Source organism: Thermobia domestica, chromosome 15, assembly GCF_964235325.1.
Source record: "Thermobia domestica chromosome 15, izTheDome1.hap1.1, whole genome shotgun sequence".
Taxonomy (NCBI): Eukaryota; Metazoa; Arthropoda; class Insecta; order Zygentoma; family Lepismatidae; genus Thermobia; species Thermobia domestica.
This window is the reverse complement of record NC_137468.1, coordinates 69,277,364-69,295,581: the sequence shown is the minus strand read 5'-3', so window position 1 is coordinate 69,295,581 and position 18,218 is coordinate 69,277,364.

Sequence of the window (18,218 nt, the reverse complement as noted above, 5' to 3'; positions counted from 1 at the left end):
ATTATTCTACATTTTTAAACTTTTCTTTCCTTCACACGCAAACATACTCATACTGACAATGGGTGGATTCCAATGAGTAATTTGCTGCTTTGCGAGGAACTGAAACGTATTCTTTCATTTATAATGTATTCAAAGAAAATATTCAAGGCCAATGTTTCCCCTCCCTTCTGTCCTACAACGTCTGAAGGAATACATAGAAGGTAGGAAGTACCCGTCTAGAGTAAACCAAGAATTTCCGTTAGTTGTAACCGATAATTTTCTTACAACAAGAAGACTCACAACCACACAGTACGCTCTTTTTTGAGATTTAGAATGGAAATGAGTTCATTAAACGCCAAACAACGTGCGTTCGTCGTTAGCATAGTTGTTTTTTCCTACGCACGTACACAGCGAAAGGAAGGAGAAAGATTAACAAAACAGAAAATAACACAGGAGTATGTGTACAGGGTGTTCGGGAACAACATGAAAAAATGTCGGAAAATGAACCCTCATAAGAATATACTGTATATGCAAGGTATTCATGAACTATACCGAGGAACTGTAAGACTTGATTTCTCAAGATCAAAATAATAAGAAGAAAAATAATCGCATGGGCCTGTGTGGAAAAATACTTACTTTCAGAGCTACGACCGTCCAAAAGCGTGGAATAAATAAATTACAATATGCGTTATTTCGAACACAAGGAACCTTGGAGTAGTATTCCATATAGGTGAAAATGAAGTCAGACATTTGCCATCAAAAAATGAATATTTCAGCGATGTGCAATGAGTGTGCAAGGCATATCCTACACAGCATAAATCCACACATGCTAAAACAAAATTCTCATATAGACACTGACTTAAAGGTAAGTCTAAATTAAGAAGAATGTATGCCTTGACAGCAGTGAACATGGAATCAACAGGATTCTCATATAGGCACAGACTTAAAGGGAGGTCTAAAGTAGATAAAATGTATGCCTTGACAGCAGTGAACATGGTATGTAGTGTTGCCACGAGACGAGACATTTCTGGTGTCTCGTCTCTTCTCGTAAACGAGACGAGACACGAGACGAGACACAGCCCTTTTAGACGAGACAGAATGCTTGTCCCGTCTCGAGAACGAGACGAGACACGAGACGAGACGGGACGTCTCGTGAAATGTCTCGTCTCGTCTCGTGTCTCGAAAATGAAAACGCTGGCGGGAACGGCCAAGATTGAAGTTGCCAGTGGTCATATAGGTTGCAAAAGGAAAATCCCCTTTGTGAGAAAACATGTTGAAAAGCCTTCATAGAAAAGTGTCCTCTGTCTATTGAATGAAACAATCGTGATACATGAGCTTCCAGGAATATCATCCTTAATGTCTTGTCCCCAATTCCCCTTGCTGTAAACTGAAGAATTCTCATTTTTTCCATTTCTGGCTGGAATGGTGACAAACAAAATCAAAGACAGGGAAGATTTTTACAAGGTCAAGAAACCGAATTACCACCACCAGCTATTCAATTGGAAAACTGGGTAAGGTCTACACTCATCACAGGCTGTAGTTGCGGTATTCTTTTTGCTATATGAACCGAAAACGGCAATTGAAGTATGTCATCTTGCAACTAAAATTTTGACTTCTCTCTCTCTCTCTCTCTCTCTCACACACACACATACACATAAAAACACACTTATACCATTTTACCAATCGCTCGCTTATACAGCAGTCATGTTGTAAAATTCACCTCTTTGTTTGGAAGCCGGTCGAAGGACAAAGGAAAGCAAAGATAATGTCGACGAACCCTTCAAATTGTTTGCTTTCAGCAAATTTATGGTACTAACAATACCACTGGAGGTGAAGAGGTTTTACAGGGGGGCCTTCCTTTTGTTGCGCGGAAATGTTTGATCTGACCAGAGTGCGAAATTGCCCTCTGCTTCCATGTTGAGAGGACTGGAATACTTCCCTTTCCTAGTGAATAATATTCATTAGGACCTGAATTATCTTCAAAAATGGTTTCTTACAGGCGCATAAAACCTTTCGAACTTGATAAATGTAAAGAACATTTGGTATAATATTCATGGAAATCCGTTGAAAGCAGAAAATATCATGAGAATGATCAAAATTCGAACATTGAAGAACATAATTACCAGAAAAGAAATAGGATACCCAAACCATATTTTTAAACCTCCTATAAAATGTATATCCTATATTTTTACTAATTTCTTACTCCCATGAAAGTATCTTGGGGGAGGATATTCTCTCCAATTTTTTCAGACTGAAATCCTTTTATCCCGTACGACTTCCCCCCCTGACACAATACGAAAAAACAAATGCTGTTAAAATCCATACACATGACCCTTCCGGGACTCGACTCGGGGACTTCAAGCCGATGGTCTATCGCCGCAGACCGCTCGGCTTGGTATGAAGATGTATGTTGTATGATTGCGAATAGATCACGACAATATAAGAAACTTTAATCCAAAATGGCCACCCAAAAATCAACTTTTTTTTTTAGACCACTAGCTAATCTGGGTGTACTGTCATGAGTTTGTTACACAAACGGGGCAACCACCATATAGTATCACACATCCCGCGGTTATGGGAACAGATTTGAACCATGGAGGTGAAGACTGGCTCCAAGCATTCTTTCGTCCGATGTGTCGTTCAGCTCCCATTACTATGGCACTTTAAGTAGAGCTTACTGTGCAGTAACATATAAAATTTCAATCAAATACTTTCCATTACTCAATAAAATTATTTGGCTCCGAGCTTTTTTTTTAAATAATAATTGCAACAAATCTAAACATGCTAAAATGGAAAGTAGTTTTTTGATTGGTATGGGTTAACACTGTGAAACCTAAAGGCTGGAATATATGAAATCAAAGTGTACACACATATCTATCTCTCTATTTATCTATATACCGTATTTACGCGTGTATAACGCGTCTCCGTGTAAGCCGCGCACCCCCAATTTCTGAACGTTAAAATTGAAAAAATAAATAAATAAATAAAAACTCATGTAAGCAGCGCACATCAATTTTCTGAAAAAAAAAAGGTACAATGTATTTTTCATCCTACTTTTAATCATTAAAATTGTTATACACAGAGCCAATCCAACAATACTGTGATTATTACCAGAAATCACTCCCGTGCCTAGCTTTCTTCGTCGCCGAGGAGCTGGAGCACGTATCACCATCGGACTAAATAAAGTCTTCTCTCCCATCGCTGGCATTGGAAATGCAGCATTTTTTAAAGCTGCGGACGACAAGATCCTCTGGAATTGAATTCCATGCTTCAATAATCCATTCGCATAAAAGGCGGAGTGCAGGTTTCTTAATTCGGCCAGTTGGCGTAGTTTCGTGTACTGCAGTTGCCATCCATTCAGTGTACAGTCGCCGCAAGTAGTTCTTGAAAGGCCGGTTGATGCAAAGAGGAAAGATGAGCTGCAACTTGTCATTTTATATTAAAACTTTTCTACTCTTGTAAAATTACTCACAATATTCCAGTATTAGGTTAATAAAAACTCCCCGTGATTTTAAATGCTTGGTGGCTCAGTCAATTCTACATTTTAACGTGTATGCCGCGCACCCTGTTTTTTGACTTCGTTTTTGTGCAGAAAAGGTGCACGGCATACACGGATAAATACGGTATCTTTTCATCTCTCTCTCTCTGATATATATATATATATATATATATATATATATATATATATATATATATATATATATATATATATACAGACACTATAAAGCAAGTGGGTTGATAGTATACAGTAGTGTCGGGGATGGTGACACCTTTACATCGAACTGCGCTTGTCGTGTAAACATTATTTGACATTAGTGTCTTCATCTTCGACGTACCTATGAGCATTTTACTGTATATTCGTGTATTGAAACTGGTGAAACAAATTTCAGTTTCAGAATGTAAAAAAAAAAAAAAAAAAAAAAAGCCAAGGTCGAGAAGCCTCAGACAACTAACAGCAGAGATATATTATCTTTTAAACTATTTGTCCTTGCCTTGTGAGCTTATTTGAATTTATTTTTAAGACCTTTAGGCAACTTTGGCCGAATGGATGATGATGGGGAAATTAGTGGAATGAAGAAAGTAGTAGGATACTAGACAACTTCGAGAAAACACACATATTCGAAAAATGAAATGAAATCTTTGAGTTTTACGTCCCACGCTTATGCCGGTTAGGCTAAAGGAGACAGTGATGATGAGTAATGAATGAAATGGTGGAATGAAGAAAGTGGGAGGAAACGGGAAAACCCCGAGAAAACCCACGCACACGATGTTTGTCCACCACAAAGTTCACTTGGCGGGACTGGGATCGAACCCGAGACCCCAAGCACCAGAGGTGAACGCTCTACCACTGAGTCACCGTGGTCCCCACACACATTCAATGTTTGTCCACCACAAAGCTCACATGGCACTAACCGAGATCGAACCTAGTACCACATACACCAGAGGTGAAGGCTTCACGGTGTAGCTACCGTGACATTTCTTGTCTTGTGTGTTCTGGGTAATACTTGTAACTTAGTTGTATCTTGATTAGCATGGTGCAGCCTGCTACATTTTACTTTCGTTCCCATGGTATGCTGCTATATTTTTACGAGACAAGACGAGACAAAACGAGACAAACGAGACGAGACGAGACGAGACGGGACAGAACCTCTCAAGACGAGACACGAGACGGGACGAGCACATTTTTTCGAGACGAGACGTGCTTTGCACGAGACGAGACGAGACACCCTGAAGTCTCGTCTCGTCTCGTCTCGTGGCAACACTAATGGTATGCGTCTCCGGGAAGTCGGAAGCGTTAGGATAGGCCAGCTCTGCGGTTCTTCGTGATTGTAATAACGCGTGCTGCAATCTATTTACTCACGTAATGGACGCCCTTAGCTCCGAAACTATGCACTTTTCTCCACATGTCCACAAAACTTTTTTTCTTACTTTAGTGTGAGGAATCACTTTTTAAAATTTATCAGTATAGTTCATTAACACCCAGTGTGTACATATGTTCCTCCTTTCGTGTGATAATTGATTTCCCAAAATTATTAGGTGTTGTTTCTGAACACCCTGTAAGTATAGGATTAAAAAAAAAAACAATATGCTATAGCTAATAAGGAGATAAGGAGTACTTTCGTAATATGGACAGACTTTTCGTCCGGGCAATATATATAGTATATAGGAGAAAGTACGAAAGTATATAGGAGTATTGTTATGAGACTGAACCTTTTTTTTACGGACACTATCTCCCCTTACCCCCACATTTTAGTCTCCTCTTCAGGAAGGGAATTATTCTCAGTTCATACTGTATTTAGGACCCTCAAAAATTCTGCAATTATTTGAATATAGTACAGTAACTAGAAAATTCTTTTTATAAGTCATGATTGGTAAGTTTCATCCACATTTTTAGTATTTAATAACACTGTTGCATGCTCATGTTACTTTAATTTTACTTTTCGTATAGTCAGTACACAAATTAAGAATTTTTTTCAAGGGTATCACATATACACCCTTTACTTTGAGGGGAAAAAATATCACGCATGTAATAGACTATATTTTACAGTATACACCCATATAAACACATCCACAAATGATATTTTTGTTTCCCTACAGAAGGACTTTTCCCTCTTAACCTCCCAGTAACTACGAACACCTTTCATTTAAATAATCATTGTCAACAGTGCTATCTTGTTTAAATTGAATTTTCTCATCATAAATTGTAAGACAGGTGCATTGGTTGAGACTTAATTTCAATTTCCAAGTTCCACATCGACAAGCAAGTCTGAGAGATCCATTTTGAAGGTTGAACAAAAATTTCTTTGAAGGATTTGCAATCGTAGCCAATATGTAGCCAAAGGAAAAGTCGTCTGATAGATTACTACATTTGTATATTCAAATAATTAGATAATAATTTGAACTTTGTCGATGTTTCTGGGTTTTTGTCGATGCCAGCTGTTATATTTAAATCAAAATGAAACGATTTGTTTCATATAGTAATATGTACCAGTAGTGTTACCCATGAAACGAGAAATTTCTCGTTTCGAAGACAAAAGTCGAGGCGAGAAGTTCATTTTCCAAATTCGAGACGAGACGAAACTCAAATTTTTCGAGTCTAGTGGGCGACACTACTTCACTCAAGCCTTAGATCTCAAACACTGTTTTAGTGTTACACGATTCGTAGTATAAAAACTATAAATTGATAAAGTGATCATACGAACACAGTGAAGAACATTCATAAATGGTTGAAGATACCCAAGTCATTAGGTCTACCCAATATATTTCAACAATAAATATGGTTTATCTCTTGCGACACGGAAGAGTTCTGATAGGTTCTACAAGAAATTAAAAAGAAAATAAGGACATAAATTGTGTCATTAATTTACAAAATTAGACGAGGAAAGCAGAGGCGTATCTAGAAAGTAAAAACTGGAGGGAGCCTGCCAGACCCAGACTATGATAAGTATATCATGAGTTTATCATAAACTTTCAAAAATATATAAATAATAGGTGAAATTATTTTTGTCTCTTAAAAAAACTAGGGGGCATTGGCAACCCGGCCTCGGGGCAGATCCGCCACTGGAGAAAAACTTTTCGAGAATTGAGACGAGACTAGAATTCGATAAAAATTTTAAAAAAGGAGACGAGAAAACCTTATATCTCGTCTCGTCTCGTCTCATTGGTAACACTAAGTACTATATAGCACATTTTTGTGCATCAAATCTTCCTTTGATACACTATGTGTATTGCAAGTAAAATATTTAGTTTCTTAGTTACTAATTTTACAATATTATAAAATTAAGATAAAGTTTAATAAACAGTTTCATCATTCTAATTTTGTGACATGTTGTATAGATACTTAGAAAAAAGTCGCAAATTTTAGGAAAGAACATATTTTTCCCAAGAAATTGTATGTATATAGTAAACAAATACGAAGAATCCTTCACATTTGTTGATACAAATTTGTAAAGGAAACATGTTTTTAACTAAGAAAACCCAACAAAATAATAAAAAATATAAAAAATAACAACAAACAAACAAACCAGAACATGTAATAACCAACGGAAGGGATGACGTGTTAACAACAAGACATTTAATACGTAGTAAGCATAGTTCTTTTCAGAAGCTCTGTTTTGAAAACAAAATTATAGGGTTTTTAAAAAAAGAGGGAGAGAAGAAAATTAAAATAAATTTAAAAGAGGTCAAAGACCTTTTAAAAGTGAAAAAAATGAACAGTTTTTTTGTTACATTCGTTCAGTCTTTTGTACTAGGTGGCACGGCAAATTATTATCTAAACGTAAAGATAGGGGCAGATGGAAGACTCACGATTCACACTAGTTGGTCGACAACTAACATTAGAGGTTATGTTGCAGGATGAGGAGGGAAAAGAAGTAAAATAAAATAGGAGAGAGAAAAGAAATAGAGGAAAGAAACGGAAGAAAATTACTTTGATGCTGGAGGTAGACATTTGTATAAAAGCGTAAATCTTTTCAGGTGAAGGAGTAGCTTATTTGATGCAACCGAAACGTTGTATGTTCAACAAAGCACAAGAAACAAATTACTTATTGTAAGTACAAGAAATGCTGGATGGTTTTGACGTAGAAATGACAGAAAAATGTCTTTAAATTACGCAGGATTACATTTGTACCAAAAAAATAAAAAGTATAAATTTTTACTAGTCCCCTACCCATTTTCATTATCTCAAGACAGTAATTCAAATATGAAAAAAAAAATTACTCGTATGAGAGTAGCTTTATACTCCAATAAAGACCTTTTAAAGCTTGTAAAACTTGTACATTTTATATTCCTATCGCGATATTTTTTATAGATACGAGGTGTGATCAAAAATGCAGGGAATAATCTTATTAGAAACAAAGTAATAAGCGTACATGGAATTTGATTTAATCTCCTTCCAAGTACTGTCCTTGGCTAGCAATGCACTTATTCCAACGTCAAATCCGTAACTGGAAGCATTTCTGGAAGACTTCTTTTGGAAGGGCGTTCAGCTGATCTGACAGGGCCCTCTCAATGTCAGGAATGATGCCAAAACGTTTTCCTTTAAGCATGGTTTTAATTTTTGGGAAGAGCCAGAAATCTCATGGTGTTATATCTGGAGACGGACAGGAATATATATATATATTTTTTTTTTTTTGGTCAATAACTCGCGGATCAAAAGCAAGGTCGGGCACGGCGCGTTTTCGTGATGAAGAAGGAAGCCATTTGTCCATTTAATCGGCGGTTATAATGCTTTCCACGGACTCATACGAAATGTTTAGTTCTTCGAAAAACTCTCGAATAGTAATTTACCTGTTTGAACAAATCATTTGTACCACTTTTTACACGTTTTCATCTGTTTTTGAAGTCGAAAGACGTCTCGGTTGTTGCTCGTTTTCAACAGACTCCTTGCCGCTTTTGAATCGCTCACAGCACTTGAATCGCTCAACAGTCCTCAATGCCACCGCTTTATCGCCATACACTGATTTTGACATTTAGTGAGCTTCTTTGACACTTTTTTGAAGCTTAGAACAAAACTTAATGTTTTCGCACTATATACACCCTTAACATGTCCTCATTCTTCTGCCTCTGAATGTCAACTAACACGCCACAGTTCGTTCAAACTCGACACTGACTGTACCGGACACTGACTGTACCGATTTAGGCTACCGGACTTATTGGTTGAAATTGATACAACACCGATAGATAGCAATGTGCAACTAAATTCACCGTACTTTTTGATCACACTTTGTATATTTAAAATAATAAGACCTTAAGGTGGATCGCTCGGTGCTATGCTAAACGCTGCTTGAATACTGCGGCGTTGCCAGGTAGTGTCAAGTGTTTACTGGTGCCAGATAATAAAGGAAGTAATCATGGAATTCTGCTTGGATACTTACTGGAGAAATTAGTTTTCGACCCTTACCGCAATTCACAGCTACGTTTCGCTTCTTGAACTGCAACGCTAGAATCCAGGAATTAAACGTACAAATTTGGCAACAACGCATTATGGCGTTCTGCGCAAATTTCTTCTCAAAGTCTATTTTCTTAAATGTAAATTAATATTTAAATAAAATGTGAAACATAACACGAAAAAAGGTCAAACAATATATCTATTTTGTAATAAGATCGTTACTTTAAAGTACTTTGCACATTCAAATAAACATTTCAAAAAATTAAACATTTCTAGTAAGATGTAACAGCAAGTGCCATCTTGTGTGCTCATTGTAAAACGAATCAAATATTTTCTTTTATTTGTTACCTTTTTCGATATGAGAAGACACAACCAGACGAATCAGTATCTTGTGTTGTAGCTGAAACATAACTTTATCTTATATTACAATATTTATAATATGCAGTAGTTAAGGGAATGAGCTAAAATATATACAGACTTCCGGGTGGTGATCCACCTTAAGTTACACAGCAATAAATTATTATTTTAATACATACGAAATAATTCATCGGCTCGAGGAAACATAGTGTATACGTTATATTTTGTAACTTTCAAGTAAACTGAGAAAGAAAGTACACCATTCCCATGCACTTCAATGCAATGACACATACCTGCTGTCTGCAGACACATTTCCGAAACTAAGCTACTTACGTGCTGTTCTATGATTCGATCTCAATCCATTTCACCTAATAATTCAATATCACTGCCAATAGTGTTTACCATTCTGTTCGTCCGAGCTGCTCAAATATAAAAATCACACTACGCTAGTTTTTTTTTTTTTTTTTTTTTTTTTTTTTTACTTTAACGTCCCACGATTATGCACAGAGTCTAAAGGAGACGGTGATGATGAGGTGGATAATAACGGTAGAATGAAGGTAATGTGGGGAAAAGGGGAAAACTTCGAGAAAAAACAATGCACACGGTGTTTGTTCACCACAAAGTTTATTTGGCGCGGGCTGATCGAACCAGGGGCCCCACACATTAGAGTTCATCTCATCACTCTTACCATTGAGCCACTACGGCAACTACATTAGTTTGTGCTACAGTAATTTAAGCTTTACTAAACATGTCAAACTCAGCAACTCCAAGGCCAACTAGTATGGCTAGAAATGTAACATTTAGAAAGAAAACTCACGAGGCAAAGGATAAAAAAGGATATACGATTTTTTCTTTTAAAAAATGCGTATCCTAAGAGGAAGGAGGGGTAAACTTTTTTGGGGGGCGAAGAATCGATTACTTTACGAATACCTAAGCTAAGAAGACGAAACTCCGTATAAACTCCGGTCCGACGATATTCTAGGGAAGGTAAAAATATTCTATGGGGACCTGTCTTCCCTCTAGTTACAACTATGATAAACAATTAATTAATAATAATGGAATAAGCTTTTCAACGTTTTCGAAAGTGCCTCTTCTAGAAAAGAAAGAATGCGATTTCCATAACGTTTAAATTTCTCTATCTTTACTCAGGAAGTATTCAACGTGAAGATTCGAACAGGTGTGCAATTCAGTATATGAGCTTTTTAAAATAATAAAACATGTGGTTCAACGTTTCCGGAATTCCGCTTCGAAACAAGGATAGGATGTAATTTCTTTAACATTCAAATTTTCGATTTTTATGTTCAGAAAATTCAGAACGTGAGGATTCAACTTAAGTTGGAAGTGTGAAATTCAGTATATAAAAATAATGAGATAGTATTTTTAGAGTTTTCGCAAATTCCCCTCCTTAATAAAAAAAAGGAAAATTTCTATAATATTAATTTTTCTTTCTTTATTTAGGAAGTACCCAATGGTAGGATTTGCTTAATTTGTAGCCGTGAAAATTGTTAAATAAACCATTTCGAGTAGTAAAATACGTATTTCAGTATTTTCCAAAATTCCTCTTCTAAAGAAGGGAGGAAAAGAGGCAATTTCAATAATATTGAAGTAATTCATGCAAAACTCCAAATGCCAGTTTTAAATTCATTAAAAACCTATTTTTTTTTTCGTGCGAAGAACGGGCACTGCTGTAAGTGAATTATACATAAATATCCTAAGAACACATTTTGTTAGTTCATATTTCAAGCACTGATCACTGACATTCTTCCAAATTATGAGAAGCTGTATCGTTTGTAGGAAAGTGTAAATATTTCGTGCAGTTTCGAATTTTCATATATCGGGACTTTTTATGCTCCTTCCTTTCGCCCTGTAAAACGTTGCATCAATAGAATAACTTACGCCATGTGAAGTTGGAAAGAAAAGGTAACGCCACATGTAAAAGTTAGATGAACTTCAGATCTTTCACACTTTCTTTGTATGACAATTTGTATGAAGTTCAATAATTTTTCTTATGCTATTCGTTAGTAAATAATAAAATAAATGCCAGCTAGAATTTAAACGCATAAACATGCCTTATATTCACAGAGAATACGACACTTACTGCAGCTCATTTTCTTAGCTTTGTAAGGCATTAAATTCAAAATACCTTGTTTATCTCAAGTTTTACCAGGAACATGTTTAAATCTTATCGTGATACGTTAAAAATAACAGCTTTTTACGTTGCTGAGAGCTTACGTAAATATCTGATACTTTTGTTTGTTTGTTTGTTTGTTTGTAGTGAATCCGTTCTCCCGTGTTAAAATCTAGCAGGAAACACATATTTCCAAGTTCATTTTTACGAGTATTATCAGCTTTGTCCAGTCACACACGCAATAGTGAAGCCATCACTACATCCGCAACATATGCCTTAGTTTACTAATATCATGGCGTGCTGGAGAGGTATCTACAATGAATTCGGCTTCTCATTCTGAATACAGGCTACAGTCTTACGCTGTAACATTTTGCTACGAAATTACACTGAATTACTGTCAAAATTTGCTGGCGTCATTTCGTTATTAAATCACATTCAAGAGTAACTCAAGGATGCGAGTAATAATGATTGATATAGGCAAACAAACAAACAAAAATAAGTTTGGATATTTGATATCAGCATACTGCAATTAGGTTATATCACCTTTTTCAACCTTTTCCCGCTGAAAAAAAGTTTTATTTCGCAGGCCGGTTATCATCAATATTTCAATAACCTCTATACAGGGTATTTCAAAACAACACCGACAACATTTGAGAGGTGATTCCTGACATAAGGATAAGACGAAAAGTATAGACCAACCTGGGTGCACAAATGCTTCCTTTCGGAGTTACAGGCTGCCGAAAACATGGAAAAATGAACTTTAAAGGCCCATAGCTCCGAAATTATGGAACCTACTCTAGTCGGGTCAAGACTTCCCTTAGGAATTAATATGTGGGCTATCCAAAAATACATGTTTTGGAATCCTAAGGTACTCACACAACAAGTTTTGGAGAGGGAGTTTGGCTACGGTCTTATAATTTGAAGTACTTACAAACCACCTCTATAAAAATTGTTGCGGAAGTACCGCAGGATTCTGAAATATGGATATTTGGATAGGGCACATACTAGTTCCTAATTAAAGTTTTGACCCGACTACTGTAGGCCCCATAGTTTCGGAGCTATAGAGCTATAGACATTTAAAATTTATTTCTTCATGATTTCGGCAGCCTATAACTCCAAAAGGAAGCATTTGAAGCATTTGTGCATTCAGATTGGTCTATACTTTTCGTCTCATTTCTATAGCCAGTTGATCGATCGACAATGAATCATTTATCAGTTGATAGATCGAGAATGAATCATTCGTAGCCAGTGATTGATCGAGAATGAATCATTCCTAGCCAGATGATCGATCTAGAATGGATCATTTATAACTATTTGCCTAGCCCTTTAACTATGTGACGGTTTGTTATGCTATGTACTATATTTAGCTCTAAGTTCAACTTAGTCATCGGTCAAATAATTACAGTTGAGTATATACTTCACACTAGAAATACTAACAATAAAAGTTGGAAAAGATTTTTTTTTTGGAAAACTAATCATTGAGATTGCCTGTAGGATACCTAATTGCGACTTCCAACTGCAAACCGAGAATGGTTAAGGCCTGCTTAAAGAAAGAACAATACTCTTTGAAAAATTATTTATATAAATAAATAAATAGTCTATTCGAAAAACAACGTTTGAGTAACTTTAACACATTGCTACTATTATTATTTCTAGTACTTTCTCATTCTTCATTTTTTTCTAAAGAAATCCATCACAAACACAGTACATATTGTACACGATCTACAGAATTCAACCCATTTTGATAAGCTTGGCATCGAGATAAACCATGGCTTGTTTAGTAAAGCATGTGAATTACGTAAAAAATGAAAAATGAAATCTTTGAGTTACGTCCCTCGATTATGTCTGTTAGGCTAAAGTAGACGGTGATGAGTAATGGATGAAATTGTGGAATGAAGAAAGTGGGAGGAAATAGGAGAACCCCAAGGAAACACACGCACACGGTGTTTGTCCACCACAAAGTTCACTTGGCGCGAGTGAAATACGTAGTATTTTCCTACGCACCCGAATTATGGCCCATTAAAGTCAGTATCTGGTCCGAGAGTATAAAGTATGTATATCGTACCCGATTCTTGGAACTTGTCCAATTTTGACCAAACTTATCCCATCTTGATTTTCTTAGTAAAGACGTAAAATATTTCCTGTGTATACGTCTTTTTGATTTCAAATCTAGGAACGCTTTACAAAATAATTAACTAACTCTATGGCCTATGGAACCCGGGGGTTCACAAGGGCTCTCTACTGACTTCTATCCTTAGCCATCTGGGTCCAGTTTCTACTTGGTATTCCTATTTCTGTGAGATCTATCTTAATATTGTCCTCCCATTTGCGACTAGGTCTTTCTAATAGACGTTTCCGATTGAACTTCCACTTAAGAGTTTGAAAGCGTTCCTACTTTCTTCCATCCTAGCTACATGACCTGCCCACCGGAGACTCCTAGACTTGATGACTCTAACAATGCTTGGTAAACAGTGTAAATTATGTAGTTCCCCGTTATGAAGTTTCCGCCATTCCCCATTCCCGTCCCTCTTAGGTCCGAATATTCGTTGCCGGATCTTGTTGTCAAATACTTTCAGAAATAAATAAATAAATAAATAATACTAGTACCAGAAACAAGAATGAGAGGAAACAATCTTATTAAACGTTAATTCGAACAAGCATAAAATACTTATAATCAAGATTTATTAAATGCAATGAAGCATTATTTTTTTTTTTCATAATCTACAAACTTAATGCTCGTATTTCTGAATCGATATACTAACAAGGGAGGGTCACGAACTTGCTTCGCTGACATCAGAACGAGACAATGCATTTGATATATTATAACTAGTCGAATCCCAAAGTTATACGAGCCACCGGGCGGGATATCGTGAGTTACAACATATTTTGTAATGCTACAAAAAATTACCTGGCAGAATAGTTTGAATCGAGTCATTTGTTCGGAAACAGTTGGATAAATGGAAAACTCAGCGAACACATATCCCATCATTTTCAAGGACACACTTTTTGGAAAAAAAAAAACTTTGCCCCAGTATCCTTCTCAGGGTCTCAGACGGGTCCAACTCAACATTTTCAAATGGCAAGGGAGGTTAAGTAGCACATCGTTTGAAAGATGATGTAAAATGGAAGAAAATGGAGCAAGTCTCGACTCTCGACGACAACCCTGTGCAAAATGGCGGTGGGTCAAAATGTAAACAAAAACTTAATTAAGAAAAATTAAATGAAATGAAATTTTTGAGTTTTACGTCCCACGATTATGCCGGCTAGGCTACATTGCCACCCGTATAAATCGGAAATGGTGAGACAGATGTGAAAACAGGAAAGGACATGTGGCATTATTTTCAAAGTACAAAGGAATAAGTTAAAACTTCTAGGGCCCCAGGTGGGGTCCAACTCGAAAGTTTCAAGTGGCAAGGGTGGTTAAGTAGCATATCGTTTGAAAGCTGTTGTAAAATGAAGTAAAATGAAGCAAGTCTAGACTCTCTATGACAACCATGTGCAAAATGGCGGCGAAAAATCCATGGCGACCCCTATAAATCGAAAACGAAGAGACAAATGTGAAAACAGGAAAGGAAGTATGGTATTATTTTCAAAGTACAACGATTTAAGTTAAAACGTCTTGTCCCGAGGCCCCCACAGGATCCCAGGTGAGGTCCAACTAAAAAGTTTCAAATGGCAAGAGGGGTTAAGTATCACATCGTTTGAAAGCTGTTGTTAAATGAAAGAATATGGAGCAAGTCTCAACTTTCTACGACAACCCTGTGCAAAATAGTTGTGGGTCAAAATGTAAACAAAAGATTTTGAAAATCTATAGCCACCTTGAATCCAAAATGGCCGCTTAAAACCTATATCGAAAGGATAGGCATACCAAACTGCTGAAGCTAGAAAAAACAAATTTGGCATGAATGTTGATCAGTAGGTGACGAAAAGGTGCGAAATGTTAAAAAACGCGACATCTTGAGTTCAAAATGCATGTATGTATCGAACGCATGTCCAGCTCAGATCACTGGTGTTGCAGAAGCGAAATGTGGTAGTTACGTTTATGGTTAGTAAAAGATATCCTCAAAATATCAAAGAGTATCATCTGTAATCCAATATGGCTGACAGCGTGAAAAATGAGTATGCTATTTCTTGCAATATTGTGACAAAGCAACAAAGTTTGAGCAGCTCGATTCACTGAAATGATTTACATGTGGTTTGGTACTATTCGCCAATCTTGTAAATGAATGCTTTTTGTATATTTGGTATTGCTTGAAATTTTGCTTTCAAACCAACGAATGGTATACAAATGTAACCATCACTAATACGTTACAATAGAGCCCCCAACCGGATTGGTGCAGCAAGTCCTTTATGTATGAACTACGTATGACTAAATTAGAAAAATACCCGATGACATTCACTGTTTAGCAGTATGAATACGAAGTCAGAGTTGTGTGTTAATTGCATATTCGTTATATTCACGTAAAAGATATCGAGAGAATCGTGACAAGCATGCATTAGGAACAAAACATATATGTGTTGTTACCGAATGAAATAATAGGTGAAGGGAATCGAAATTCAATTGTTTTTACTCTTTCTATTGTTTCTAAGTACATAATAGAGAAAAATAGAGATTTAGATTTGTACTGGTATAAATAACATAGGTTTTAAGCGGCCATCTTGGATTCAAGGTGGCCATAGATTTTCAATTAAGCTTTTGTTTACATTTTGACCCGCCGCTATTTTGCACAGGGTTGTCGTAGAAAGTCGAGACTTACTCCATCTTCTTTCATTTAACAACAGCTTTCAAAGATGTGATACTTAACCCCTCTTGTCATTTGAAACTTTTCAGTTGGACCCCATCTAGGACCCTGTGGGGGCCTCGGGACAAGACGTTTTAACTTAAATCGTTGTACTTTGAAAATAATACCGCACTTCCTTTCCTGTTTTCACATTTGTCTCACCGTTTCCGATTTATAAGGGTGAACATGGACTTTTCAATTAAGTTTTTGTTTACATTTTGACATTCCGCCATTTTGCACAGGGTTGTAGTAGAGTCGAAACTTGCTTCATTTTCTTTCATTTTACAACATTTTTCAAACGATGTACTACTTAACCCCTCTTGCCATTTGAAAATTTTGAGTTGGGCCCCGTCTGGGACACTGCGGGACCAGAGATGGAGTGGGTCAGTGGGTTGGTGGGTCACTGGGTCAAGATTTCTGAGTGGGTCAGTGGGTCGTGGGTCAACAGCATGTGACCCACTGCGACCCACCACCCACCATGACCCACCGTGACCCACCATCCACCGTGACCCACTGCGACCCACCACCCACCATGACCCTCTGCGACCTACCGACTCAGTATGATCTACCGACCCTCTTTGATGGTAGACAGTATCTTCTGAAGATTGGTAAATTTGTCTTCATTTTACTTTCAAGACCTTCATTTCCCTTCCTTTTCCACTTGTTTCTGTCTACTTACCTGAGGTGAGTATATCTAACCAAGTGAAAAAAGAACTTCAGGCACTTTTGGATATTGATATTTTTAATTGTAATAATAGCAATAGGACTTATACTACTACTTGGCTTTCGAGATCTGTGAGTTTTTAGAGGAGCTAACTACTGAAAAAAATACATTTTTGAATCACTGTAATATATAAATAATTATATAAAAAATTGAATGTAACTATGTGTGCCTGATCATCATGGTCAAATTACAAAGTCAAATGAAATTACTTTTGGTATATAGTTAGGCCTTGATCCATACTGGGATGTTATATTGCTTTCATTATAATACATAATATCCTAAGGAGGTAGTGAGGATCCGAATTCTTGCGAAAAAAATGAGTATCTCGCAAGCCGTTAAACTTACGGAGCGGAAATTCAGTGTATTAACTCTTTATTGAAAATAAACAGAATGTGTCCTAGCATTTTTTAAAATTCTCCTTTATGTGGGGGGTGAGCACTTTCTATGTATGGAAAATTGGTAGTGAGTTGGTTTGTAAAAATGATCGAAAACGGTCGATGTTATTTAAGAAAAAAATCAGAAACAAAAAATACAGTGCTTGGCTTCATGTATTCATTGCTTTCTGCTATAATAATTGCTGAAGCTTATGTTTATTATATGGAGCGCTTACAGCACAGGACAATCAACCCAAAAACTTGTGACTAAAATAGGCATAAAATTTGTACTGTAAGCTTAATTACACGGAAATTTTAAGTTTGGATTGTACGCATAATTATATGGAAAATTTTACACTTTTTTCCCTTCACGTTGGTCTACTTATTTTGATTTGGAACTTTCAAATTTCATCCTTTTTTCCACTGAAAAGTATTGATAATTCAACAAGGAAATAATTATACTATGATAATTTAAATTCATCGTAATTTGGCACATGGCAAACAGCAGTGTGGTAATTGAAGAGGAAGAAGGAGGGAAATTCCCATTCACCTCTGAACACTTTCCAGGAACCTCGTTCCCTTCCGCTTTCTAGACGGGGGAGGGAACTTGGTAATGGCATTAAACCTTCATGTGTAATTACAAAAATTAAATTTATAAACAAATAAGAAATCATCAGTTTATCAGGCTTTAATTGATAATTTATTCACAAGATTCCCTATCGAAGGCGTGGTAGATGAAGTTTCTGTTCTCCATGAGTCGACATTGCCAACTGACATGGTCGATATGGAAAAGATGTTGTATGGTGATAGAGAGATGATACCGGTACTTCTTGCTGAGTATTTCAAAACTGACCGAGGAAAATCGTTATCAGACTTAAGTCTAACAAGTAGATTGTCGATGAGGAGTTGCAGAAATCGGGTAGAAGTATTATCAATTTCCACGACAGAGTGCGAACAGGGACTTCCCCTTATGAATTTACAGATG